The 27,847-nt window shown below is 39.9% G+C and overlaps 1 pseudogene; it reads left to right on the forward strand.

Moving 5' to 3' along the window:
- The window catches only part of LOC131507957 (bcl-2-interacting killer-like), a 93,665-nt pseudogene that overhangs the window by 2,660 nt on the left and 63,158 nt on the right, over window positions 1–27,847 (forward strand).

Below are 27,847 nucleotides of genomic sequence, written 5' to 3' on the forward strand. Positions count from 1 at the left end.
GAGCCTGTTTCCAATTCTGTGTCTCCCTCTCTCTCTGCCCCTCCCCCGTTCATGCTCTGTGTCTCTCTGTCCCAAAAATAAATAAAAGACATTGAAAAAAAAAAAAATTTTTTAAATAAAAAAAAAAAAAAAAAAAAAAAAAATTTTTGTGTGGGGTGCACCTGGGTGGCTCAGTCGGTTAAGCATCCAACTTCAGCTCAGGTCATGAGCTTGCAGTTTGTGAGTCTGAGCTCCGCATCAGGCTCTGTGCTGACAGCTCAGAGCCTGGAGCCTGCTTCGGATTCTGTGTCTCCCTCGCTCTCTGCCCTTCCCCCGCTCATGCTCTGTCTCTCTCTCCAAAATAAATAAACATTTTAAAAAATCAATAATAAAAAAATAATAAAATAAAATTTTTGTGTGTGGAAGAATATGTGCTTCCTAACCAACCTCCTTCCCATGCATGTGGGAAAACAAGCTGAATGAAGAAGAAAGTTCTAAGCAACTTCTTCCACCATAATTCATACCTGATATAGAAAGCATGAAGATGATTCATAAGAGAGGGCAGATTTTTTTTAAGTTGTATTCTGGTAATAAAATTACAAGTGATCCCAATAAGAAACAAAGAGAGGGCAGAGCTAAAGAGACCAATGTCCTTCAATAGTGAAGTCACTAGAAAGTCACATTTCAGGAGGCAAGGGCAAAAGAGAAGGGTCAGCGGGAGATATCATACAGAGGAAAAAGAGAGAAGGAATTGGTTTGAATCTCTAAAAATGATGTTAAAATACTGAAAACTTTCAAAAAGCTGAAAAATGTCGAGCATGCTAAGAGAGCAAACAAATGTTTTTTGTTATATTAAAAGTAAATAGATTAGCAAATTTATTTACCAGCTGCCTGGTCTCCTGATGTAGTATTAACAGATGATGGTAAGATAGAAAGGAGCTCAATTTGGATTTTACATTAGACTACGTCATCAGCAAGCTTGATTTTTATTCTGGAAAGGGTAGGATAAATATTGATAGATGGGTAAGGTATAATAAAGCAGCACCGGGCATCTTTGAGGTGGTCTGGTTCCCTGAGTGTAAAAAACACATATTGTGGTGTGTGTTCCTTAAGAATTTGTAGTACTTGGTGGAATTATGGAGACTGGATAAATATGTTCCTGCTTATCTAAAAACAGATGCAGATGGAGCTTGTCATTTATGGACTAGTGAACTTGACATGAAATCTAGGCAAATTTCTGGGGTAGAATATTAACAGGTTGAGTTGTGAGCACATACAAGGGGATGTGGAGAATACTAGAAGATCCCACGGGACCCATCAAGAACAAATCATGCCCAACTGATTTCTCTCTCACTCTCTCTCTCTCTCTCTCTCTCTCTCTCTCTCTCACACACACACACACACACACACACACACACACAGACTAGATTAGTTGATGAAATAAATGCTTCAGATGAATCTGAATTGCAAGAAAGCCTTGCACAAGGTCTCATGATATCCTTGTAGAAGAAATAGAAATGTCTAGAGAGAGTCTGAGGGCAAACTCCCCCTCACTGAATGACCTTACCAAAGGAGTACAAGTTAATGCATTTTGTTTGCATTGGGGAGGTCTTTTCAACAGTTTAATTAATAACAAATAGTACCATTTTGATCAGATGTGTGAACTACATGGAAAGGGGAGGGATGCCTAATACATTAAAATGACAGCTTCTTGAAATCGTTTTAAGGGGAAGGTAGCTAGAAATTTTTTTTTTTTAAAAAAAAGCTAATTTAACAATTTTACTTGCACTGTGGAGCACTATTAGACAGGTAGCATAAGATGCAAATGTGTTAAAAAATATGTTACATCTTGAGAAAAGTCCATCAATTAATCTGTTCTGTGAATTGATAAGCAAGCACATGAATTAATTTTAGAAGCATAGTCTGGACAATTCCAGGTTCAACTGGAGCATAGTCTGAAAAGCATTGTATTGTACTTGGTAGTAGGTTGCTTATTTATTTATTTATTTACTTACTTACTTACTCATTTATTTTAGAATGAAGACTTTAGAAGAATTTCAAAGGATGAGAAGTGTCCAGTTATAGGAAGGATAAGGTATGTCTGAACAGTATAGACAGGATCTGGATTTTCACTAACCAAGTATTAAACATTAATATTAGCGTTGTGAGAGAGATGCCAGAATTTCAAGTATGAACTTAGGCTCTTTTGAAGGAATACATTAATTCATGGAACAAAGGGTATGAATGAACTGGAGTGTATCCAGCAGAGGAGGTCTCAACCTTTTGATAAATCTTTTGGCAAAGAGACTAAATGCTAAGGTCACGTGAACGACAATTGGTTAGCCTACGGGCAGGGAGATCGTTGCCTTCAATTACTTGAAAGCTGAACTTACAGAAAAGGGATCAACACTACTGTACTCTCAACATGGCCCAACATGCACGTAACCAGTGGGGCTGGGAAAAGCTAGTGCTGAGTGAGGCCCAGAGCCAAGGTGGAATAATCTCAGAGCGGGCACATATATTTTTTTTCAGTGCGCAAAGTCCTAGGTTGCAGGCTTTTTTGTTTTGTTTTTTTAAAGAAAGAAGATGGTAAAGCCAAGGCACGAAGCCACAATAATCAGAGAGAACCAGAAAGCCAATGAGCAAGGGGTAGCAAAACAGTCAGAAAATGGGAGTGATAAAGTCAGAGGAATTTTAGAGCCACCAGATGACATACGATTCCCCGGGGCCATACTCATGGATATGCCCTGTGCATTCTAAGGGACTAAAAATAAAAACACTAATCAACCCAACCTCCCTGCAGGCAAGAGAGAAGAGATTAGGGAGCTTCTTATCCATAGTTTCAGCACATGGAACAGATGAGAAAAGTTTTGAAGTCTTGACCGAAGACGGAATCAATTTCCAATTTAGAATATTTTGGGGAAAACAACAACAGAAACAACAAGTAGAGAGGTACCCAAATCAAGCAGCCACATGAAAAGTAGAAACCAAGATTTAAAGTCAAAATGAGAGGAAAATCCAGAAGAGCTATGGGCAAAGAGGATGACAGTGAACAGTAGAGTGAAGGGAGATAAGCTTGAAAGAATGAGGAATCACCGTACCAATACCTATGGTGGATGGATTTTTATGTGGTTTCCCTGTCATTTGGATGGAAAAGCCATGTGCATTTAAAGGGGACAAAATTCTCAGGGGAGAGATTTTCCTGAGGGCAGTCACCTTTAGAACCACCCATTTCCAGGAGAAAACATCAGCCCTCCAACTGTAGCTGCTTGACATGTTTGATGAGGTCCAATTACATGAGAAAGAAGGCCAGGCCCATCTGGGATAGCCTGATATGATCCTATTCCAACAGCTTTAAGCTGTCATAGTCTCAGCACCTCTGCAAGGCATGCAAGATCTCAATGTAATGTCCCCACAACTTCTCAGAAAATAATTTGTTGACTGTTAACTCCCATTCCTGCAGAGTACAATTAATTTGATTGAAAGGAGCCAAGAATGGCAGGCTCAGATCCCAAGGCCACTGCAATAAGCCCTGCCCAGGAGACTAGGATCCCTTTCAGTGTAACTGGTGTTGGTGTTGTCTGGGTCTGGGGAAAGCAGGTCAAGTCAGAAGTGAACAAGACCTTCAGCTTCAGAAACAGATATGTTTCTTCTGTTTTTCTTGAAATTAGTTACCAAGCCTATTTAGAGCATAACAGTGGGGAATAAATCACCAGTAGTTTCTAGCCATCTTTGATTATTCTGGAGAGTGAGTCTCACAGCAAAATCACTAACATTTTATCTAATCTCAAGAAGTTACATTTCCTATACTCAATGTCATGTTTTGGGGCTTCCAAACTCACATTCCTTGGGATTTTCCCAAAGAGAATGCTATGTAAACGTCAGTGTTTATTCAAGGAATGATTTAACATAATATCCAAACAGATAAGGATCTCTCTGCCCATGAGGTCACGTCAGATCAGATTCATAATCATAGGAAAGTATACGAGAACAGCACAACCTGAAGAGCATTACTCTTTCTGAGTTTCTACCTCTGGAAGGTTGCTTTCTACCCAACACTCTGATTGCTCTCTATAAGCCTGTGGGTACCTAAAAGCATCAACTTCCTTAAAAGCTGTTCATCAAGAGGCACTAGACTAGAAAATGGGGAAGCAGCAAGAGAAGGTAGCAATCCAAAATGATTAAGGTGTACTTATTTATATAGGGCTTTGTTTAGAGCACAAAAAGGGAGCATATATGCTTTTCACGGAACCAAGCGTCAGTTACTAAACTCACACGGCTGTACTTCCACTGCATCCTGGTAAGAAAACATCTGCCCCTGGATGACCAATCTGGATTGCCTGAGAAAGATGTGATGGAACAAGGAAGGAGACAGGTCTCCTGAAGCAGGCTGACAGGGACAGAGCTAGTGCTGGTAGTAGGATTCTGAGGTTCGGTGGGAAGCATGGATCTTGGTAAGAAAGAGGACCTAGTTTGAGGCAGAAGAGAACAAAGAGTGGGGGAAACATGGAGAGTGAAAAACAGCAGTAGACTCTATCATGTTTTTCAAGCACAATTCATCGGAAGTAGTCTGTGCCTCACCCAACAGAGGCTGCTCTAGCAGCAGCCATGACCTTGGTTTATGTAAATGTCTGGGCCTACCAGACCAAATCTGAACCTCAGAACTTGCCAGAAGCTCCATAATTTTCATGCTTGAGCTGAATATCGTGTCATTTCAACGTTTTGTTTTTTTTTTTTTTATTTATTTTGGGACAGAGAAAGCCAGAGCATGAACGGGGGAGGGGCAGAAAGAGAGGGAGACACAGATATCGTGTCATTTCTATAGGGAGGCAGAATGCTCTCTTCCCCTTCTTGGCAATGAACAGGGTGCATTGGAAAGTGAGTTTAACCTTGCTGGCAGTCTGGGTGGTGACCAGCCATGATGATTATACCTGGTATCTCAGGTGATTATGAGGAAAATGGCTTGTTCGGTCAAAATACACCAAATGATATCTGAGAGACATGCTATACCCTCACTTAAAGAGATGGTAATACTGTCCCCTGAGGTTCTTAAGAAATTAGCCCCATGAAATAGGACTATTTATTCAAGCCAAAGAGCTATAACGAAGGCCTATTGGCTTCCAACGATACTCTCTTGGAGCTGATATATGGTAGAATTGGCTCATCGTGGTAGACAATTTCTACACCTTCCTGCATAGAATTGCAAGGGGTAGTGGGCAGTGCCTACCTTTGCATCCAGGAGAAACTTATTTGCATGTATGAATGTCATTTGGAGAAAAGGTACTAAAATACGAAACAGGCACCATCATAACAAGAAATATACAAGATTGGTGATCTCTAAAAGTTCTTCTAATATTAACACCAATTTATACATATACTTTCCTTTTAAAAAATGTAATTTATTTAAACAAAAACAAAAACAGTTCACCCGTTTCTCCCACCCCTCCTACCCTGCCTCTGGCAACCACAAATCTGTTCTCTGTTCCCATGAGCTTGCTCCACTTATAAGAGAGATCATATGGTATTTGTTTTTCTCTGTCCGACCTATTTCACTTAGCATAATGTTCTCGTTTCATCCATGTTGTCACAAATGGCAAAACCTCATTCTTTTTATGGCCAAATACTATTATTATGTATGTATGTGGTGTATATGTGTGTATATGTGTGTGTGTGTGTATGTATGTCACAATTTCTTGATTCATTCATCCATCAGTGGACACTTAGGTTGTTTCCATATCTTAGAATATGGATAATAATCTAAATAATGCTGTGATGACCATGAGTATGCATATATCTTTTCAAGTTAGTGTTTTCATTTTCTTTGAATAAATATCCAGAAGTAGAGTTGCTGGATCATATGGTAATTCTGTTTTTAATTTTTTGAGGAACTTCTATACTGTTTTCCATAGCGGTTGCACCAATTTACATTCCCACCAACAATGCTCAAGTGTTCCTTTTCTCCACATCCTTGCCAACATTTCTTATTTCTTATATTTTTGATACCAGCCATTCTGACAGGTGTGAAGTGATATCTCATTGTGGTTTTGATGTGCACTTCCCTGATGATTAGTGATGCTGAGTACCTTTTGATGTACCTGTTGGCCATATGTATGACTTCTTTGGAAAATGTCCATTCAGATGTTTTGCCCAATTTTTTTTTTTTTTTTAGAGAAAGAGAGAGCACATACGAGTGGGGGAGAGGGACAGAGGGAGAGAGAGAGGGAAACTTAAGCAGGCTCCACACTCAGCACGCTCAAGGTGGGGCTTGATCCCATGCCCCCGGGATCATGACCTGAGCTGAAATCAAGAATGGGACACTCAGCCCACTGAGCCACCTAGGCACCTCATTCTGCCCAACTTTTTAATCGGATTGTTTTGGATTTTGCTATTGAGTTGTATGAATTATTTATATATTTTGAATATTACTCTCCCACTGGAATATGATTTGCAAATACTTTCTCCCATTCAGTAAGTTACCTTTTCATTTTGTTGGTTTCCTTTGCTGGGCAGAAGCTTTATAGTTTGATGTAGTCCCACTTGTTTGTTTATTTTTGCTTTTGTTGCTTTTTGCTTTTGATGTCAGATTCAAAAAATCATCGCTGAAACCTGTGTCAAGGAAAGTAGTACCTTTGTTTTCTTCTAGGAGTTTTATGGCTTCAGGTCTTACAGTCAGGTATTTAATCTACTCAGGGTAAATTTTGTGTATGGTGGAAGATAGGGGTCGAGTTCCATTCCTTTGCAGGTGACTGTCCAGTTTTCCCAACACTATTTATTGAAGAGACTATCCTTTCCCAATTGTGTATTCTTGACTCCTTTGTTGTAAGTTAATTGGCCATATATGCGTGGAATTATTTCTGGGCTCTCTATTCTGTTCCACTGATCTATGTGTCTATTTTTTTAAGCCAATACCTTACTGCTTTAGTTACTATAGCTTTGAAATATAGTTTGAAATCAAGGAACATGAAGCCTCCAGCTTTGTTCTTCTTTCTCAAGAATACTTTGTCTATTCAGAGTCTTTTGTGGTTCTATACACATTTTAGGGTTTGTTTTTCTATTTTTGTGAAATCTTTTACTTTCATCTCTGAATTTTTAAAAAAATGCTTATTAATCTAAATACATCTCTAATTTGTAAAATTTCAGGCAGTGCATTAAAATGAAGGGGGAATTGGTTAATTTTTAGACATAGTACAGTAATAGTCTCTTGGGCAGAGGTTGATCATTACTTTAAATATTTACATACACGCATGCACATTTACATGTATCTATACCAAGATTCTAAAGGACATACAGAACGATGTTTCTACCCTGCCCTTTGCCCAGATAGGTGGGCTTTTAGTAACTAGAAGAATAATCTGGTTCTTAGCCTTGGAGATAATGGAAGTACCTTGGCAAAAGACAAAAAGAAAAGAAAACTTTTGTTCTTCTAGAGCAATTGCTCTCAAGCAAGTATACAGCAGAATCACCAGGGAAACACACTAAAAATACAGACCTCAGAGCCCCACTCCCACATATTTTGGGCTCAACAGCTAATTTGTGTCATTATAGGCCCGTAGAGAACTGTCTTTTCCAGTGGTTCCCAAACTTTACACATAGCAGAATCACCAGGAAGTCTTGTTAAACACAGCTTGCTGGGCCCAATCCATTTCTGATCAGTAGGTCTAGGGTAGGACTCAAGAATTTGTATATCCAGTAAGTTCCCTGGTGGTGCTCATGCTGTTGGTCTGAGAGCTACATTTCGAGAACCATTGCTCCATTTACATCACCAATCAGCTCTCCTAATTTCTGCCTTTTCGCTAAGGGATTAGAGCTCTGATTCAACAGGTGTCACTCACAGATTTGAATTTGTAGTAAATTTCCCAGGTATTTCCTATCAAGGGCTATGCTAAGAAATGCCAATTTATGCCCTTTATTTTTTAATTATATTTATAATATTAATTTCCTGGTACATCATGTGCACACTTGTGATGCCAGAAATAGTTGTAGTATCAGAACCCTGTTGCAGATTATCCCTACTCTCTGAAGCCCCATTAAAATCTGATTTCCTCCCTGCTCCTTGCCCCTGCTTGCTTAAAATTGCATAATCCATGCCTAGACTGAGCAATGATTTTGAGTGAGCGTCCTCCAATTCCACCATTACTGCAAAATAACTAAATCTAACTATAGAAACTAGTTGGAATCTCCATTGGCATAGCACCAACATTGATTTCAAGATTGACCCTTGAAGGGTGGATGGCAGGCCAGTAATCACTGGACACCACAGGGATGACAGCGCTCAGGGAGTTCAGTCTACTGAGCTGTGCTGCAACCTAACTTTAACTGAACCAGAAGGCATCTCTTTAAGAGTAAAGGGGTCTTTTCTTGCTTACATGTCAGGTGGCTGATACATATTTCCTTATTCCTCTCCTTCAAGGAATAACCCATCCAACTATGTGGCCTATGGTTGGCCCATGCACATCTTCCAGGTCTCATTTGTGGGAAGAATGAAGAAATCTAGTAGGTGAAACTCTGTTGAGAAGTATAGGTGCCCCAATAATGGCAGAAGCAGCAGCTGGGCACTGAGCAGGCAAAGCTTTGGGTTCACTGTTGGAGAGTTGAGCCCCTAGGGTGACCGCCATTAAATAAACTGGTTATCTCTAGATGTACACCTTCCTACCTTGTCCTTTAAAGTAAAAAAGACACTACTCTTTATCCCTGCAAAATCTGGTTTAATGCCACCACATCACACTCTGCTATCTGATTCCTTTCAGCCAATGGGATGCATTTTCAAAATGGTGGGCTTCAAGTAAGGGATTTTATCTGAGGTCTGGTAACAATCAACATATAGCCAAGCTAACCAACCACCCTCTGCCAAACTAAAATCTTAAATTAAAGAACATTTAATAAATTCACAAGCCCATTAAATGGTTTCATAAATTTATCTGCTTTCTCCTCTAAGAAGGAAGCATAGAGTTTGAATCCTGGCTCTACCCGTTACTAGTAATGGCTTTGGGCAAGCTAAACTTCTTTGAGCCTCAATCTCATTGCTTAACAAGTAAAAAGCAATGTTAGTACCTTCCTCATAGGATGTTGTGAGGACTCAATGTAATAGATAAATATAGTAAAATTATGTATACAATGTATTTATACAAATAAAGGTAATAAATGTAAAGTACCTCTAACAGTATCTGAAATTTAGTAACCATTCAGTAAGAATTTTATTTATTAACTCAAAATTTTCTATAAATGATACTTCTTTACAGAGTCTTGTCCATAATTATTACCAGTGGCCTCCAGGAAGGGAAGTTCTTAAGGGACTCAGTAAACGGCTGACACTGATGCGTAACTCAGTATCAGGCAACTCACTGCTTTATCAAGCACTGCAGAATGGAAAAGTTATGCTGCCTCATTTTCATCACTTAAATACAAATACAAGTATCTGTGCCTCCTCTGTGAGAATCCTAAAAACTGGAAAACCCCAATGACCATATATAATAAAAGGTAGAAGTGACTCAACTAGAAATCTAGGAACTCTCAATCTGAAGTGTTCTGGGAAGACCTGAATATTCCCAGCTCTCCATATTCAGGGGCTTTCCTTATACTCCCTGACCCGTTTATAGAAACTAAATGGCAGCTTTGCCCTTTCAGCTACTCAACGTATCCCTTCAAAATTTCCACTCAGGGTCCAGAATCAATTATTTACCAAGTTCCTAGGTGACACTGTGACATCATCTCCAGGTGTGCCCAAACACCATCACAGGCATAGTGATTACAGGAAGTAATCGATTTTGACTGTGTCTAGAAATGGATGTCCTCTTTCCAATCAATACTATGGATAATGATTTTTTTTTCTCATTTAAAATTGCCAATGAGTTTCACTCAATTCTAGTTGCTCAATTCCACTTTGGATTATTCTGAGAAGCTTTTTCACGTAAGCGGAAGTGTGAAATATCTTGTTGGAGCGGTCTTGCTACATGACCTTCAAATGACTTAACTCAGAGGACAATAGGGTGTTTACTAATAAGACTTGCAAATTCTTGGAGACTTAAGTGGGACGAGAGCAATAGTAGCTTGTCTCCTCCTGAAAAATTCCTGGTGAATTGACATCATCTAACTCTGCCCAGCCAGCTGTCTGTGGATAACTCATAGACCCTGAGGCATTGTGGGTAGTAAGTTTGTATTAAGTAATTACCTGGAATTGAGCCTATTTGAAATAGTATTTCCATTGCCACTTTTATCCATCTATTTCTGTTGACATGAGCATTTTAAGTTTCATCTTTTATTTTTGCACTTCATGTACACGTTGGAACGAATGGCTCTGGGGGCATTGGTTATACTGTAGGCCCAAAGGAATCCTCATTCCTCATTATATACTTTGCTCATTTTGATAGTGTAAATCCATCCTCCTTAAATCATTTCCCTAACAGGTGCCCAATTTCTGATACTAGCCATCGACGTGTGAACAATACTGCCACCCTCAGGGAGTCCTGGAAAATGCCTTTGGACATGAAAAGTTGTTTACATTGGTATGAGGCTGAGGAACCCGCAAGAAATAAATGAAACAATATTTGTTTGAGCTGCAAACTGGGAAAGAAAGGACTATATTGTTGAGATGTCCCAACAATTATGAGAGGGAATTTTAGTTGTTTTAACAACAGCTAAATGAAAGCAGGCATTTTATGAGAGCTTTTGGGGGTTTCCAGGAGAGTGGGATCAATGCATCCCCTCCAAATACTTGAGCAGCGACTCACTGATGAAATGTCAGCTGGTCACAGTCTGCTCATTGTGTGACACCCTTGCCTGGGGTACATGTTTCACTGCGGAAGTCCCTTTTGTCACCAAGGTCACTTTGAGATCCCTCCCTCCCCGGTTTTCTTTTGTGGTTGAATGTCACCAGTGTTCTGATGACCACATGTTGGTATGTGATCAAAAGACATTTTTAACCCACTCAGTTGGTTTGCAAATTAACAGCAGCCCAGAGAAGCATAGAAGAAAAATCTCTTTAGAGAAAAATCTTGATATTCAAAATCTGGAGGAAGGGTTCTTCCCTTTGATCTCTGAGCAGCCGAAGACTCCAATACCCAAAGAAGGCTCTTGATCTATATAAGGAGCACCCTTTCAGGTCAGCTGCAGCAAGATGAGATGACATCCGTTAGGCAAGTTGGGCCGGTTTCCATGTTGTCAGACGACCGGGCACAGCGTCCAGGAAAGCGGGTTACTAGCAGTTTCCCTTGCCACACGCCGCTGGCTCCCTCCTCTTTCAACTACCATGGAAAATATGAAAAATATTTAGGCAAGGCCAGCACCACCCCTAAACAGCAGTAGGAACCAGCCTACCCCACACCCACCTTCGCCCACACCCACCTTCAGTTCTGTGCTGGAAATTTCACCAATAAAGAGGATGAGCTTTCATTTTTACCACTTGGCTACATTGTTTTCAAGGTTTTTGTTTACCAAGCTGTACTTGAGTAACAATTTTTCATCCTTTTGTACATCAAAGATTAATAGAAATTCCAAGCAAGACTTCTGTTTTGTTTAGCTCATGTAGCATTATCACAGGCAAACATTCTTTCATCTTTTGATTTGAAACTGCCTTTGCTGAGCGCAAGAAGCCCAGAAACCCTAGAGTGCTATAAGGTATCAGGAGTCATGAATTCTTTTTAGGTTGTCATGAGCTCCTTTCAGAACCATTCTTGAAAGCAAGCTTTACATCAGCATGAAGAAGACCAAAGGACCCCAGAGTCCTAGTGTGCTGGGCAGGGAATTTCTGAAAATCAGCGAAGGCAGTTATGGAAGAACTGAGGCAGAGATAAAGGGACAGAGGACCAAAGACAAACTTCACTAGCTACACATTCATCACAGGACATTCTACTCACAGATCTTAATCTCAGTGGCAATGGGTATTCAGAAAGTCGACAATATCAGTGTCTAGAATGGTGCCCGACTCGTCATCAGTGCTCAATAGAGATTTACAGGTGTATAAACTTTGGGTGGGGCCAGGCAGGGCAGGAAGGTGGAGAAGAGAAGAGTGACTTGTTGGTTCTTATATTTGATGTTTTATGTTCTCTAAATTTGCCATAATAGAAAAATAATAAACTTTGTTTAAAAAAAACAAAACAAGAGAGAAAGAAACTAATGTGGCTGTTTAATTAGCAGGAGAGCCCAGGACCCTGGCAGCAGGGCATAAAATGACTTTTCCAAAGCAGAGGTTCAGCCCCACACACCAATGAGCCCAGGCAACCCGATTATCAACCCAGATCATCGTTATTTGTCTTTCATCATTTTTTTCATCTGTGGAAATCACTGATGCTCCCATGAAAAAGTATGTTGCAAAACTTTTAGAGAACAGAATACGATCTTATGATGCCAAATAATTAGCTTGAAATATGTCTGATACAGCATTTTAGCTGAAGAATTAAGTGTCATTCTGGAGAATTATAGCATGCAGTAACGCTTAGAGTTGCAAAACAAAATGACACAGTGGAGAAAAAAAACGGTTCTTTCTTCTTTTATTACATTTGGCTCGGCATATATATTGAGTGCTTGATGTGTTTACTTATCGTAATGATCACACTGAATCCCCTCAGAAGGCATAATTTGAAGCCTTGCGTTTTAAATGTAACTGACCGAGGTCTCTTAATTCAGTTATTCAGAATGACAACGAGTCCTCTGTCTGTCGAGTGCTGAACAGAACCCTGGTCATACAGGTGCCCAGCTCACATGAAGCTGAAGGTGGTGGTTACTTGTCAACTGACATCTGGAAGAACATGAGCAAATGAAAGGCACCCAGAAAACCGAGGCTGAACGCTTCATCTTACATAAAATATGGTATGTAAAAGTGATGCATATGGATTAGCTGTTGTGTTGTTATTTTAAACCCCTTGACCAATGATCATTATAGAAGTGAGAAAGAGTATCAGAAAATGAGAAAACGGATGGACTTAGGGCCAAATGTTAACTCTACTCTCCTTGGCTGCTGTCTTTCTTCCATTCATTCATCCATCCATCCATCCATCCATCCATCCAATCGCACCAGTTATTCATAAATTCTGCAGATATTTATGGCACAGTACATTGAGTTGGTTTCTAGAGACAGAATGATGACAGTGCAGTTAGAAGGCTTTTCTCTTCCTTGTCAGAGGTAAAGATTCCGGCGGCTAGTAAGAAACCAGATTTGAGGGGCATCTGGGTGGCTCAGTCGGTTGAGCGTTCGACTTCGGCTCAGGTCATGATCTCATGGTACTTGAGTTTGAGCCCCGCATCAGACTCTGTGCTGACAGCTCGGAGCCTGGAGACTTGCTTTGGATTCTGTGTCTCTTTCTTTCTCTGCCCCTCCCCCACTCATGTGCGTGCTCTCTCTCTCTCTCTCTCTCTCTCTTTCTCTCTCCTCAAAAATAAATAAACATGAAAAAATTTCAAAAACAAGAAAACAGATTTGGAAGGTTGATCCATTTCTGTAAATGAACTGGGGCCACAGCTATGCTTTCATGAACTCCCATTTTAGGATCTGTGAAGTTTTCCTATATGAAAAATAGTAGGAATCTACTTTTATTCTCTGAAGGGTATTATGTTTGAAATATTTCTTAGGCTGTATCTTACACTGAAAGCTGTAAATGGCTATAAACTCCGTGACTGACACTGCAGGTCCTTAGGAATTGACACGCCAGCCCCTTCTCTAACTGACCTGCACAGATTCCCACTGACTCTCCGTGACCACGTGACCACTGCTGCCGCCTTTGAGTAAATGGCTTTGGACTTTTCCCAGATGGGCAACTTGTGTCTCCTGCCTTAGGTTCAGATGCCATGGGGAAACACATGAGGAGCTCGAAAGCACCACCCCCCCTCAGCTTGTAGTCCCAGTAATCTTAGCTGCATTGAGAATTTGCCCATGACAGTATTTGAGCTCTCCATCCCCTGCTTTTTATCAAAGCAAACCCAACACTCAACAGGACTACAAGTTCATCTTCATGGACTGTCTATGTCGGCTGCTCTCTTATAATCTTGATGTAGCTTTCTGTTATTATGCTATTCTAAACTGCCATTATTTCTTGTATTTCTTGTATTTTCTTTATCCTGAAAATAGAATGCATTTTTCTCCTATCTTCTCTGATTGTATATGGTGGAACTATATTTGACCATTTGGTGTAGTCCACTAACCTAATATGTACAATATTGAGGAAAATTGGAAAGCTTTTCAGATTTATAGGTGTTAGAGCAATATGATGACAGAATTTCAGAAATAGCCTCTTCCCATTTATGGGGCTCAAGATGGAATTAGTTTTCAGAGCTGTGACACAGATTGGCTTTTATGAGAAGACATCCCACGATTTATGGTCTTGAAGAAAAAATATTGACTGAGGTGAAGACAAGGTCAGTATTTACACCAAAGAAATATGCCTGAGGATATACATTTCTGTGGTATTTTCTCCATTCAAGAGTGTGATGATAATACCATAATTGTGGGTTTGGTTTCCTTTTTGGTTATATTGAGCTCAAGGACCGAAGGACAGGGAGGAAGAGGAGAGGGAAGGGGAAGGAGGATGAGTTTTCACAGATTCTATATATTGAAGGCAGTAGTTAATCATATATGCCTTATAGTTACCCATTGATTCCATATGTATTTATAGCATCGACTCTATTCCAGGTCCTATGTTAGGTGCTAGAGATAAAATAGTGAATGAAGCAGACATAACCTCTTTTTCTTATGAAGGGCTCAGCGTAGCGAGGAAGAAAAACATAGAACAAATTATAAATGGGAAGCTAATTATCAAAAAGGAAGTATAGGTAACTGCTACAGGAATATTTGATGTAGGTCCTGACCTAGTTGGAAGGGAGAGGCAGAGAAAGGGGGAAAATAGGAAACATCCTCTCATGGAACTGAAGTTATAGTTGAGGTATGAAGAGTCAGTCCTAGTTCAGCCAGGCAAAGGGTGGATTGAGTTTGGGAGTGATGGAGCAAAGACAGAAAAGTCTCCACAGATGGAGAAAGACCAGACAGCATGCCCTTGTAGTCCTTTAGTCTAGTACACAGGTCAGCATACTTTGGTCTGTAGGCCAAATTGATCCTGTGTCTGTTTTTATAAGTTTTATTGGAACCCAGCCATGCCTAGTCACTAATGTATGACCTAAGGCCATTTTCACACTACAGGACGAGAGTTGAATAGTTGCACAAAAGAGACTGTGTGGCCTGCAAAACCTAACATATTTATGGCATAGTCTGAAAAAAAAATGCCAACCTCTAGTCTAGAGTAAGCGATTTAGCCATGCATAGTAATACTAGGTGCTGTAACAAACCACTCCAAAGTCTCAGATACTCATTTGATAAAAGTTTTTCTCTTATATCACAGCTTTGTGAGCAGCTGACCTAGGTAGCTGTTGTCTGACTAGTGAAGCAGGGATGTTATCTTGAGGTTCGGCCCTCTGCTCTCCAAGGGTCCTATACATCCAGCTGTGCAGATGGGGGGCAGAAAATGTAGTCAAGGATGTGAAATGCTTTAGTTGCCAGGTCTGGGGGTATTGTACATCACTCTTCATGCCCATTAGTCATGTAGTCCCACCCAAATCCAGGGAAGGCTGACAAAGTAAGTTTTCTGTGTGCTTGGGATGGAAAGAAGATGTGCTGGGGAATACAGAGTGGTGCTTCTGCCGCAGCGAACAAGACATGTTTAAGAAACTGGATAAAAGGACTCCTGCGTGACTGAATTTGGATGGCGTGAGATGAGGCTGATAGACAGGCAGAGGCCAGATTGTGTGGGGCCCTGGAAACCATGTCAAAGATTTTAACTCAGTTCTGAATTATCAGCTGTATTACTCTGATGAGTTATGCCACCCAGCTGATCTGATCCTCTGCTTCTTCATCAGTGAGACTTACGTTATAGACTTGGGTAGATGCAAAGGGATAAAATAAGTCCAGCTCTTAGAGTATCACGTAGCACACAATAAGCATGCAATAAATTATAGTTGTTACCATCAAAGCAGAGGAAACTTCCACCTCCCTTCCCCCGAACCGAACTTTTCCACCCCAAATTGCAGAAGTCCCTGAACTGCAGAAGACTCTTTGCTGAATATCACCAAGCCTTATCCCATAAGAAAGATAACTGAAGCACTCTGAATCATGTTTCTACCATTCCATTGGCTTCTGCATATTAGCAACCAGAGTTACTATTCTGTGAACTAAAATAACTGCTTTCCCAAATCCTTTACCATTCCTGGATCCAGAAAAGATGTCAACTGAAGCCCAGAAAAATATATATATTTGTACATGTACACACACACACACACACACACACACACACCTGAAAAAGGCAAAGCTAGAGTGACAAGACCCAGCTCATCACATGTACTCAACATCCTACCTCTGTCCCCATCCTAAGGTTATTTTTTTGTTTATCAGCTTCAGAATCCATTTTGAGCTCTGTATTTCCTGCATCACTTGAAAGGAATGCTCCTGGCCTCAGGTCTCCTTACTCTGGAGGAAGAAGGGTTTTTCCAAAGTCAGGAAAACACATTGAAAACAAAAAAGGAAAGATAGAATAATGTGGAGAAATAGCAACAATTTTGAAAAATAAGAGTAATGGGAAGGGATGGGTCAAACATATTAAAAGATGTTATGGAATAATGGTGTGGTACTGACACAAGAATGGGTAAGCATCAGTTGAAAAAAACATGAAAGTAAGCCTTTAATATTTGCAACATAATTCAATGAGGAAAGGGAAGATAATAAATTATAGTAGATTATAGTAGTATAAATCATTAACAATTTGGAGGAAAGCATACACTCACTCATAACACACACACACACACACACACACACACACACACACACACACAGCAGGAGAATGTTGTGATTAAGACGGCAGCATCTATAGCCAGCATGTCCTGGATTAAACACCAGATCTAATCTATTTAGCTGTGTTATTTAATCTTGAAAATTACACAATCTCTTTGGTCTTAGTTTTCCTTCTATACACAGTGGGGGCGATAACAGAATTTACCTTCCAGGGTTGTTATGAGGATTGAGTGAATTAAAACATGCAAAGCACTTAGAACAGTTTCCAACATACAATAAGCATTCAATATATGTTAATCATTGTGATGGAGGGAAACTCATAATTTAAAAAAAGTCACTTTCATTTCAATGTATTCAACATTCATTTCATTGTATACTGTAAACGAGGCTCTAAGTAATAAAACAAAATGGCTAAGACGTGGCCCTGTCCTCCGAGACAGGAGCTTACAACCTAATATCAGTTAGGAGTGTGTCTGCTCATCTTATCCTTCCTTCCTCATCCTTCTCCAAGGTGAATTCTTGGGCAGAATTAGAGTTGCCCAGCACAGCTTGAACATATTGCAGACCTAATTTCTTGTTCATGTCACTGAAAATACATCCTGCAATAAATTCATTTTGTTCTGTATATATGTTGTCATTCATCATTGCAGTACTATACTTAAGGGAAAACAGATTATGAATAGTGTAATAACTATGACTAATAATAAACAAGGCTATTTGTTTCTTGCTCTAAGGGAAATAAATCAGGCAGAAGTTGCATTCCCTGCTCTACCCTCAACCCCCAAAAGAGAGTTATCTGTTACTGGAAAGTATCTACAGTTTCAAAAATGCAACTGTGTCTCCCAAAACCAGGACAAATTACATCAACACTACAGAAAATTTCCAAATATTTCAGTATCTTTGCAGAGAATGTAGGATATGTCCCAATGCCAGCTTCGTAATTCATCAGGATATACTCATAGCAAGTAACACTCGGAGAAGTCTTCCTTCTGGCTTTAAATCTCTTTCACCACCCCCCTCTTTAGAGCCCATCACACAATAACTTAACTAGACCAGTTGTTCCTTTAGCATTAGGGAAATGACACTTCCCGTATTCTCAGAATTTTCCTGTGTGATGAGTCTGCGAATCACATCAGCCGTCTTTCTGTACTTGCTTCTCCATCAGGTTTATGCTCCTTCCTTGAGGACTCCGAGTAGTGACATAGAGATGTGGAGGGAGTGGTAGGCTACAAGTCACAGGTCTAGTGGGGAAGAATTTGCCTCTTACCCAGCTCAGAATTCTCTGGGACTTGGCATCCTTGTGGTAAAAGAAAAAGGTATAATACAATGCTCTTTAAAGTCATTTCCAAATGTAACTCTCCGCGATATGAATTTCCTGTACGTTTTCATCCTTGGCCTGAGCCTGGGTCAATCATTAGTCTAGCTATTTGCTTTGGAAGCCTTATCCTCACCCCAGTCCACTTCTTCCAATCTGAGTGAAAGTTTGTCCAAGAATTCACCTCTCCCAGACACCATGGTCCTCACGTATTCCCTTGCGTCCTATTCTGCGTATCTGGATATTTCTCCATTCACTGTGGAATGGCTGCAACCCAGACACTAAGTCACCATTCTGGATAACTAGTAACGTTCAGCTAATCACTAAACAACTTTTCTAAGACTACTCTGTTTTCTTACTTGGAAATAAAGATATCATGATCTATTCTTAGTTCACAGGATTATTGTGACTTGGGGAGAAAATGGAATGAATTGTGAAAACTGCTACCCAAATGGAAATGAAATGGGGACTATTATTAGAATTCTTTTCCCTGAAAAATAAGACATCTATCAGCCACATGAGGGTAACTTCAATATTATTATCACTATCACAGAATTAATGATATTAAATTCTTGGTGATCTTAGAGTTTGAAAACTTATTTTACACTTTGGGCGTTGGAAATCTAGAAACCCTATGGCTTGACATTGACTAAGTGTGCCCTATTGCTTTCCTATACCAATCTTCTGAGTGGTTGGCCACACTCAAAGAGAATTGCCTCTGCCTTTTAATGTAATTACAGTGCGATTACAAAAGCGCGTATAATATTGCTAAGGCTGACCTTGTAAATTAAACATCAATTTTTTATTTGCAGTAAAGAAACTAAACTAAACAAAACATACCAAAAATATAGCATGACTCTGATTCCAATGCACTGTTGATGGAAATCTCATCTCTCACGTTTTTAGTGGCCACCTTTCATCAGGCCATACACATTTATCACTCTCTCTTTGTTTACATCTTCTTCCTGTCGTTCACAGACTTACTGCACTCTTTCCATACTGTAGGATTAATTTCTTCCTTTCAACCTAGGAAGAAGTGAGTTGATGCAAACTTATCAATGAAATAAAATAATATTTTCAAAAGAATGTATATGCTTCACTGAATTGCAATTAATTTAACATTAGCTTTCCCCATCTCTCTCCTCTTTGCTGCCACACTCCTTCAAAGAGTATTCTGTAAGAGCAGCTCCAGTTCTTCTCGGAGAGGTCTCACTCAGAGGTCACCAATGACCACGAACTGACAGATTTAATGACCCTGTAATACCTACCCTCTATGACCTGCAATTTTTTAGATGAATGACTATCCCTTCATTCTGAAACTTTAACCTCTCTTGGCTTTCGTAACAGACATCCTCCCTACCTAACATCCATTCTGCCTCACCCTCTTTGGTTAGCAGCCTTGCACTCTGTGAGACAAAAGAAGGATCAATGAGTTCCCAATCTCTACTTTCTATGATAGTGATCAGTTCAGAAACCCAAGCCTAATGCAAGCAGCATACGGAATTCTCCTGGCCAGAGGGATTGATTCAAGAACAGGTACGTCAAGCCAATAAAATGGAAGGGCAAGATTGGTAGGAATTGGGGATAAGACGTTTCCTCACTTTTGAGAGAAAAACTACTGGAAGAAAGACCTTGGTCTTATGTGGATGGGGAGTCCAGAACTGCTTTAGCCATTTTCCCAGCAGTCATCTCTGATGAACGCAGCACCCAGAGAAGGGCATTTCTGAGAGAATCAGAAAGAAATGGATTTGTGATTAAAATACCCATTCTCTGTCTGTTCTAGTTACCCCTGGAGGTTTTTGTTGCTGTCATTGTTGTCACATGAGCAGATAAGTCCCTCTATCACTATACTCATTTTGAGTTTGACTGTTAATTACAGCTAAAGGCATTGTAACTAACATGATTTCCACAACACTGTTCTCATCGTACCCTTCTTACCATACAAATAATTCTTTTTGACCATGTCTTATGCTGATTCCTCTCTCCCAACCATCCCTTAAATACAGTATGTCCCAGCATTCTGTTCTTAGACCTCTCTACTTTCTCTATTCCCCTTCCTTGCTTCAATTTTTACCTACTTTAAGAACTCCATAATCAGTAACACCAGCCCGGACTTTTCTTCTGAGCTTAAGACATGGATTTTCAATTATTTCCTATATATCTTGTCTTTAAATATGCCATCATGAGTAAGCTGAATATGTCTAACACTACATGCAAGCTTTGTTCCTACCACCCTTTTCATGTATTTCATAGCCTAGTTATATGGCACCACCACGACTTATCTTCAAAACCAGAAACTTCATTTTCCCCCTTGGCTGCTCCCTGTCTCCTATCCCTCACAACCATAAGGTCCTGCCAGTTCTAACCTCATAAATATCCCCTCCTTCTTTGTAAGGCACACTCTTCATTGGTCTAACCCGTTACTTCACCATTTTCGTCTGAACTTGCTTCCTTCCAGCCTATCCTCCACAGTGCAACCAGTTATTTCTCTCAAATATAGACCCATGTGAAAGTGTAAAATGCCATTTCCCTGCTTAACATTATGTAAAAGCTTCCCATTATCTATAAAGTTTATGCAACTTAGCTGTCTCCATAAAGCCTTCCCCAACTATATTAAAGCTTACCTATTCATTCCTACCTTCAATCACTCCCTAACAGTCCTTACCATCCCCCAAGTAAACACAAACCTGTATGCTTCTATCTAGAAGTAGAGTATTTCCCTTTACCTTGAATACTTTTCCCTTGTTTCTGAAGCTGGTGCTATTTTTGCTCATTTTTCATGGCCCTGATAAAAACATGAAATTTTTATTCCTGACCACCCAGGCAAATTTCACTATTCCCTTATCTTTTGTAACTCTGGGAACATAACTACAGTACAACGTAAATATGCTCTGACAGATTAATGTTTATTAATGCGTGCTGAATGTCCCCTAGTTTGTTCTTTCGTAAGGCTATGAATCAAGGCTTTTGATTTTTAATTCGTTAAGAGCTACTGCATGATCTGACACATAAAAGATGCTCAAAAATTATTTTTCAATTGAAAGAATGAAGAAAAACAAGGAAAATCACAGGATTTGTAGTTAGCTATTGTTTCCTCATCTGTAAAATGATACAAGTTTAGATGAGCCTGTATGTTTCTTCCTGCTTTAAAAAACTTTCCATGATTTCATGAAAATATTACCAGCAGCAACCCAGTAATTCTCTCATAATATAGTAACCTAATACTACATTTCACAAACCACACTTTGGTCAGTCAAGTAGGAATTCAAAGATGGAAATATTTTTCTTTTTCTTAAAATGTGTTCTCCAATTGTTGGATAAAATGTATTAGTTCTGGAAAGAAGCCAATACTAGTCTTGGAGAAGAGTTAAGAGCCAATAGAGACATTATTTCTAATTATATTAAAAGCATCTTGTAAATTTCCATCAGTTTTACCTTAATTTCTCTCCATTAATCACTGAAGGGCAAGTGTTTGGTCTGTTGTGGCTAAAATCTGGATGTAGAATATATCTTAATCTCCTCAAGCCTTTGTCGATCAAAGACATTCACATTTCCAAACATGCAAATACACACACATCCACACACATCCACACAAACACATTCATCCAAAGATAGGATTTGAAATTAAAAAGTAGCTTAATGTAAGAGGGAAAAAGGTAAACATACACTTTGGGGTAAGGGATCCAAGTCGATGATAGATGGTGACCGTAGGAACCGAAATAGTCTCCACGTTTCTTCTCTGGGGCCAGGCAAGGGGAGGATATCATTGTTAGACTGAAAAATCAAGTCATAAGGTCTAATTCTGGCTCTGCCATTAACATATTCTGTGACCTTGGTTAAGTCGATTATTCCCTAGGATCTATTCTTGGACCAGGTTAGCCACTCAAAATCTACCTATTTATTGCAGTGTGGTTCCTTCCAAAGTTAACCTTCACTGACTTTGCTTTTAATATTATGCCCTTGGTTTTTATGAAGGGCCATTTCAAAAAACAATAACAAAAATTATTCTTATTCTAATTCTTATAATAATATGAATTATTCTACTTCCAATATAAGTATAAATTTTACACATGAGAAGGCACTAGAGACGATGTTTATTTCCTTCTTATGAAATTCCATATGAAAAAATGCTCATAGAATTTAATTACAGGAAAACTGCCTCCTCTTTCTCAATCTTATCATAACAGGTATATGTTAATACATTTCATATTTTCCCTGCTACCAGAATACCCAAAACCTCTCTTCTCTTTCTATTTTGACTTTAACTCTAATTACAAAAATAATATAAGCTTATTATATATACATACACAAACACACACACACACACACACACACACACACAAAATTCTGTAGCCCAAAGTTAATCATTTTAATATTTTAATAGATACCACTCAAATTTTCTTCTAGGTAACTTTTTACCTAAGTGAGATCAAACGCTGTGTGCGATTTTGTGTACCTTTTTTTGAAATAACATTATTTTAGCACTTTCCCATGTCATTAGCAAAATTGCTTCAAATATGCCATTATTAAAGATAGTCAAAACGATACTAACAGCTTCCATGGTGAGCATTATGCTCTTTTCCCTTTTCTCCAAAAGCCACCTTTTGTGGTAAGTGACTTTAAATATTTCATGAAAGCAGCCTCGGAAATATCCTAATTGCAATGATTATCTTATTCTAATATCTTCTACCATGTGTACAAACTCCAGAGAGAAGGTATAAAAAGTGTTTTATTTCCGTTGTGATCAACTTGTTAACTACTTTGATTAAGTCCTCATACATAGTTTTTTATTAGGAATGACTTAGAAATACATAAATAAAAGAAGATTCATTTGACTTGACTCTTTAATGAATCCATAGGGGCTCCTCAGGAGGACTTCTTTCCAAGAAAGAAATGCTCAACTGACTGAGCCACCCAGATGCCCCAATTAATTGAATTTGTTAAAAGGAGCTTTTAGAATTTTTATAAGGGTTAGAGAAATGGGTGTGGAAGCTAAGCAGACCACAACAATATGCAAATAGTTGGGGGCAGCAAGGGAAACGGTGCTGGGAAGGCTGTTGGTTATCTAATGACATTTTTTGTACCATTATACATCTTATTTCAGTGACTAGAAACTTGGGTTTATATATCCCAAGAAACATGGGTTTACATATGATTTTGCTTTTACGAACTTTGTATCTAGACACACAAATATACACATACACACACACAGACAAAAGTATTTCATATAATATATATAGCTTATAAGTTGTGTATTTACAAGTTGTTCCCATACAACATACGTTACTGTGTATGTCATACTTATTATATTTATAGATAATAAATGGAGAAGTGGTTTGGGAAGTGCATAGTGCCCAAAGGCAACGATTTTAAGTCATTACTTGTGGGCTTATTTAAGTTCAAAGCCAGGGTAACTAGTTCTTGTCAAGGTGATCAAATAATCTAGGCATACAGCAGGAACCAGTTGCTGGTATAGTGGATGGAATCCTAGCAACTGGAAATGCTCAAGACTAAGAGGGTAGCCAATAGAAGGTGGCCTAGAACCCAAGACAGATCAAAGCCTTAGATGGCTTCTAATACAGCTGCCATGCAAAATTATGTGAGTTCTCTAGAGAAGCTTTCAAGATCAAACCATTATTTTATGCCTAATAATATCAGGAAATTTATCCAAAGCTTTAAATTAAGGCAAAACCATACGTGGCATATCCTTTCAATATCATATGGGACAAAGGACACCTACAGATTGCCTAGGAGAATATATTTAGCTCATTTCATTTTTCACTACAGATTAAAATTTCCAGACTTGGAAAATTTTGTTAATTTTTTATTAACTTGGAAAAGTTACTTGTTAATTTTTTATTTTTGTTTGTTAGAAATGCAAATAATTCTGTCTGGTGGAAGAGATAATCCCAAAGATTTTTGCTAATTGAAAATTGAACAGATTTATATTTAACGCTGCGATTTTACTCTAATATTTTCTCACTAAATTGTGCATAAATAGCTAAGTTTCCTAAACGTTTGTCAAAGTGGTTATAATAGCTCACTGACTCCATGATTAACTAATGAGTTACTTAATAGTAACAAAAGCTTAAATCCTCCCCTTAGAGGCTTTTAGGCAACAGGCTTGAGCAAAGGAAACTTGATCAAGGCAAAAGCACCCCAGCTGGCTGAATACACACAGGCCCATCAGGCAACCCACCTCAAAATACCCATAAGCCCTAACTGACCAATGGGTTACTCACAACCAGGCACAGTTACCAAAAAAGGGAAAATTCCATATTGTCACCATACTGCCTCACCATCTCCCTTTAAAAACAGCCCCAACCCACTGCCTCATTGCAGACAGTCTTTCCTCTGCCGGCTGTTCCCTTGGGATATACTTGACAAACTTTTCTCTCTTTTGTTCTGCTGAGGTTTTGGGGTGATGGTGGGGGGGTCCAGATCTGATGACCAAGAAAGAATTCTTGAAGACATCTTTGCAGAGACAAGACCCATGGGCAGAAAGAGCTGCGCTGGAGTTGTGAAGAATGGCTGGTTTTATACTATGTAGACGGGAAGGTAAAGACAAAAGGGAGGTCTCCAGGAGGACTTTGATATGCTAAAGAGGACTCCTAAGATAATTGAGGCCTTGCTATTGTCAAGCTAAGGTTGTTTTCTCTCTAGTAAGGCATTAGGACAGGAGGGGGTTCCTGGAGAAAGGTATACTCTATTTGTCAGTGAGCTGCAAGTTATGAAGAAATTTAATTTTACCTGCCATTTCCTTCTTGCCTTTGTTCTCCATATCACTATGGAGGGGTGATGTTGGGGCTCCAGGAAACTGAGTCTATAGGTTTCTGGAGATTGGGCTATTGATAAGATTGCCTTTTCATTGTAATTTACTAAGCTATTTGTAAACTGATGGAGATCCCTGTCTTGTATGACTGTGATCTCTATCAGTTGGCCATTTGTTTTCTTTCCTTTCCTTTGTCCTTGGGCAGCCCAGAGTGCCTGAGGAATATCACACACATATGGGTGGGTGGGGGTTGCTAGCTTGTACTTTGTCCTCAGCCCGCCCCAAGACCCCCACGCCCCATGATCCCTCATCACTGCCTTGGGTGAATCCTTTTACTGCCCGCACCACTGGCTTCCACCCAATCGTCACCCCATATTTGGGGCCCCCATCCAATCAAGAAAGACACTACACTCCCCACCCAATTCCATTTAACCTAATTCTCCCCAACATATTTTCTTGGACTCCCTATGGCATGCTTTCGTTTTCACAAATGGATTCCATATGTCCCTTTTCTGTATGTGGGCCTGGTTCTCAGCTGCACTCCTCCAGTTTACCTTTAGCCGTCTCCCAACCAGCCTGCTCAGGTGACTTTTGATGTTCATCAAGTGTTGCCCCGAGCACAGGACATGGGTTCAACCATTAACTCCCAAAACAAAGCCGAAACCAAAGTTGTCACCACCCAGTAAGCTTTGAGTGAAAGCTGGGAGAAGGCATAAGGGAGCTACAGCATGCACGTGTGTGCATGCACGTGCACACACACATACTCACACAAGTACACACACACACACACACACACACACACACACACACACCTTGCTGAAACATCTTTTTCTTTTGCCCCTACCTCCCAAAATACCAGCACTAGGCAACCAGCACCTTCTCTTGGGAGTTGTGGGTCCCACAGGCCCCTCCTCCCAACTCAAAGACCCCAGCACCAGCCCATCAACAGCCCCTCCTCAGAGTCTGTATTTCATCTCCATGGGGCTTCTTCCTCAATAACTTGAATTTGAACTATTCCAGTGTCTGAGGTGATGGCTGCTTCCTTCCACTGCTACCTCTGTGATGCTTTTTAGTCACCTAGTTAACAACTTGTTGCCTCATTAATAATCCTTTGTATTAAATTCGCTTGTTCGAGTACCTGTTGTTCTGCCTCCTGACTGGGTTCCGACTGCTACAATGGCAGAGCTGAGATTCAAACCCAGGCAGGCTGGCGTCAGAGGTTCTGGCCCGCACCACCACCCACAGTGGGGGAAAAAACTTCACGAAAAGTAAAGCAAGTTTTCCCTTCCTCTGTCTTGCAAACCATCCTCTCCTCACACGTAATCTCAGAGATGCTATTGTACCCTTGAGGAAGACAACCTTTGACAGAACTAAGCACAGCAATTCAGCTTCTCATTGTCTCCTTTCCAACACAGGATCTGGGCTTTAACTTTGCAAACCTGTAGGATGTTTTTCCAAAACAAAAGAACTGTCAGCCCCAAAGGCACAATCAAGGCTCCAGCTCTAACAACACACGGAAATGTTGACATTTTGAAAAGAAAGCTGTTGTTTTTCTTAGGTATCACGTATCTCAGGGCTAATTCCTTAGGGGAACTCAAGGTCAAAGTATTTTTTTCTCAAGAGCCTCTTTAAGGGAAACACGTTTTTGAAGCACAAGGTGTAAGGCAAGTGGGACAGCCAATACGGGGCAGGAGAGAGACCTATTCCCCACCCACCCCACCCTCACTCCCACCAGAGCCAACACCAGTGGTCATGGAAGTATACCTGGAATATTTGCTTAATTCATCAAGGCAGCTCTGGCAGCAAATAATAGAAATAGAATTAATAATTCAAGCTAGCTTAAGCAAAAAAAAAAAAAAAAAAAAAAAAAAAGGAATTGATGACTTGAACTCAGCGGTGTATCACAAAATCTCTGAGCAGATTTGAATGCTGCCAGACTGAGAAAGGAATGAGAACCAGGAACGAGGAAGATGTCTTGACACGTTCCCCCTCTCATCTCTGCTCTCATGTTTACGTCTGTGTCATTCTGTCTCCTCTCACCAGCTTCGTTTGTTCGCTTTTGCAGCACATCTCTGCTCTCACATGAGTCAGTGCCTTGGAGAGACTAAATCTTTTGAGTCCCCCCCTTCCTCCCAGGGGCCCCTCCTGTTCCTATCAGTCACTCATGGGTCAGGTTCATGTTTTACAAAAGGGGAGACGAAGTTCTTCATTTGGGAAGGCAGTGAGCAGAAAAGGAGCAATCATTAATTCACATAGATGCTGCTTCCCTCCAAGAGGTTTTTACTGAATTTATCTACATGCATTTATCTCCATTGTTATCTATTACTCAATTCCATGGCAGACCCTGAATTTTCAGAAAAAAATTATTCACTCAGTGTCATCAGCTATAAGCTTCTGAATGTGTTTAAAAAAAATTAAATTTCTAAGTAATTCCAGAGTCCTTAATACAACTACCTGCTTCAAAAAATTAAGGAAGGACAAAGCAGAAAGTACAATGGAAGAGGAGAGGTTTGCTAAGGCATTATGTACCCTGTGGGCATAATAAACATTAAGCCAGATTTATTTTTATTATTAGTAGTAGTAGTAGTATTAGTATTATTATATGTACAATAGCATAGTCTCACAAGTAAAATACTTAATATGATTATAATGGTTATAGCATATAATTCAGCAAAGAGCTTTGGGTAAGAGGGGTGGGGGCCGTGATTGTGTCCTTGCCGAGAAACACCCAAGAGGTTCACGTCAGTGAACAGAAAGAGACCCACCCCCTGTGAGATATTCCCGAAAAGGCACAGAGCACTTTGCGTGACTGATTCCCCCAGGCCTGGGAGGCAGGGAGCTTCTCAGGCTCCCCGTCCTATGACACTGTGTTCTTCCTGCCAACTTCATGGATTTCCAACCTTTGACTTTCCAGCCAGCCTCTTCTCCCCCTTAGATTCACACTCTCCACTGGGCATGGTCAGATCCTCAGGGCAATATCCCATCACTGGGTGGGACCACACACGAAAAGAGGCAA

The sequence above is a fragment of the Neofelis nebulosa genome, chromosome 3 (assembly GCF_028018385.1).
Source record: "Neofelis nebulosa isolate mNeoNeb1 chromosome 3, mNeoNeb1.pri, whole genome shotgun sequence".
NCBI classification, from domain to species: Eukaryota; Metazoa; Chordata; class Mammalia; order Carnivora; family Felidae; genus Neofelis; species Neofelis nebulosa.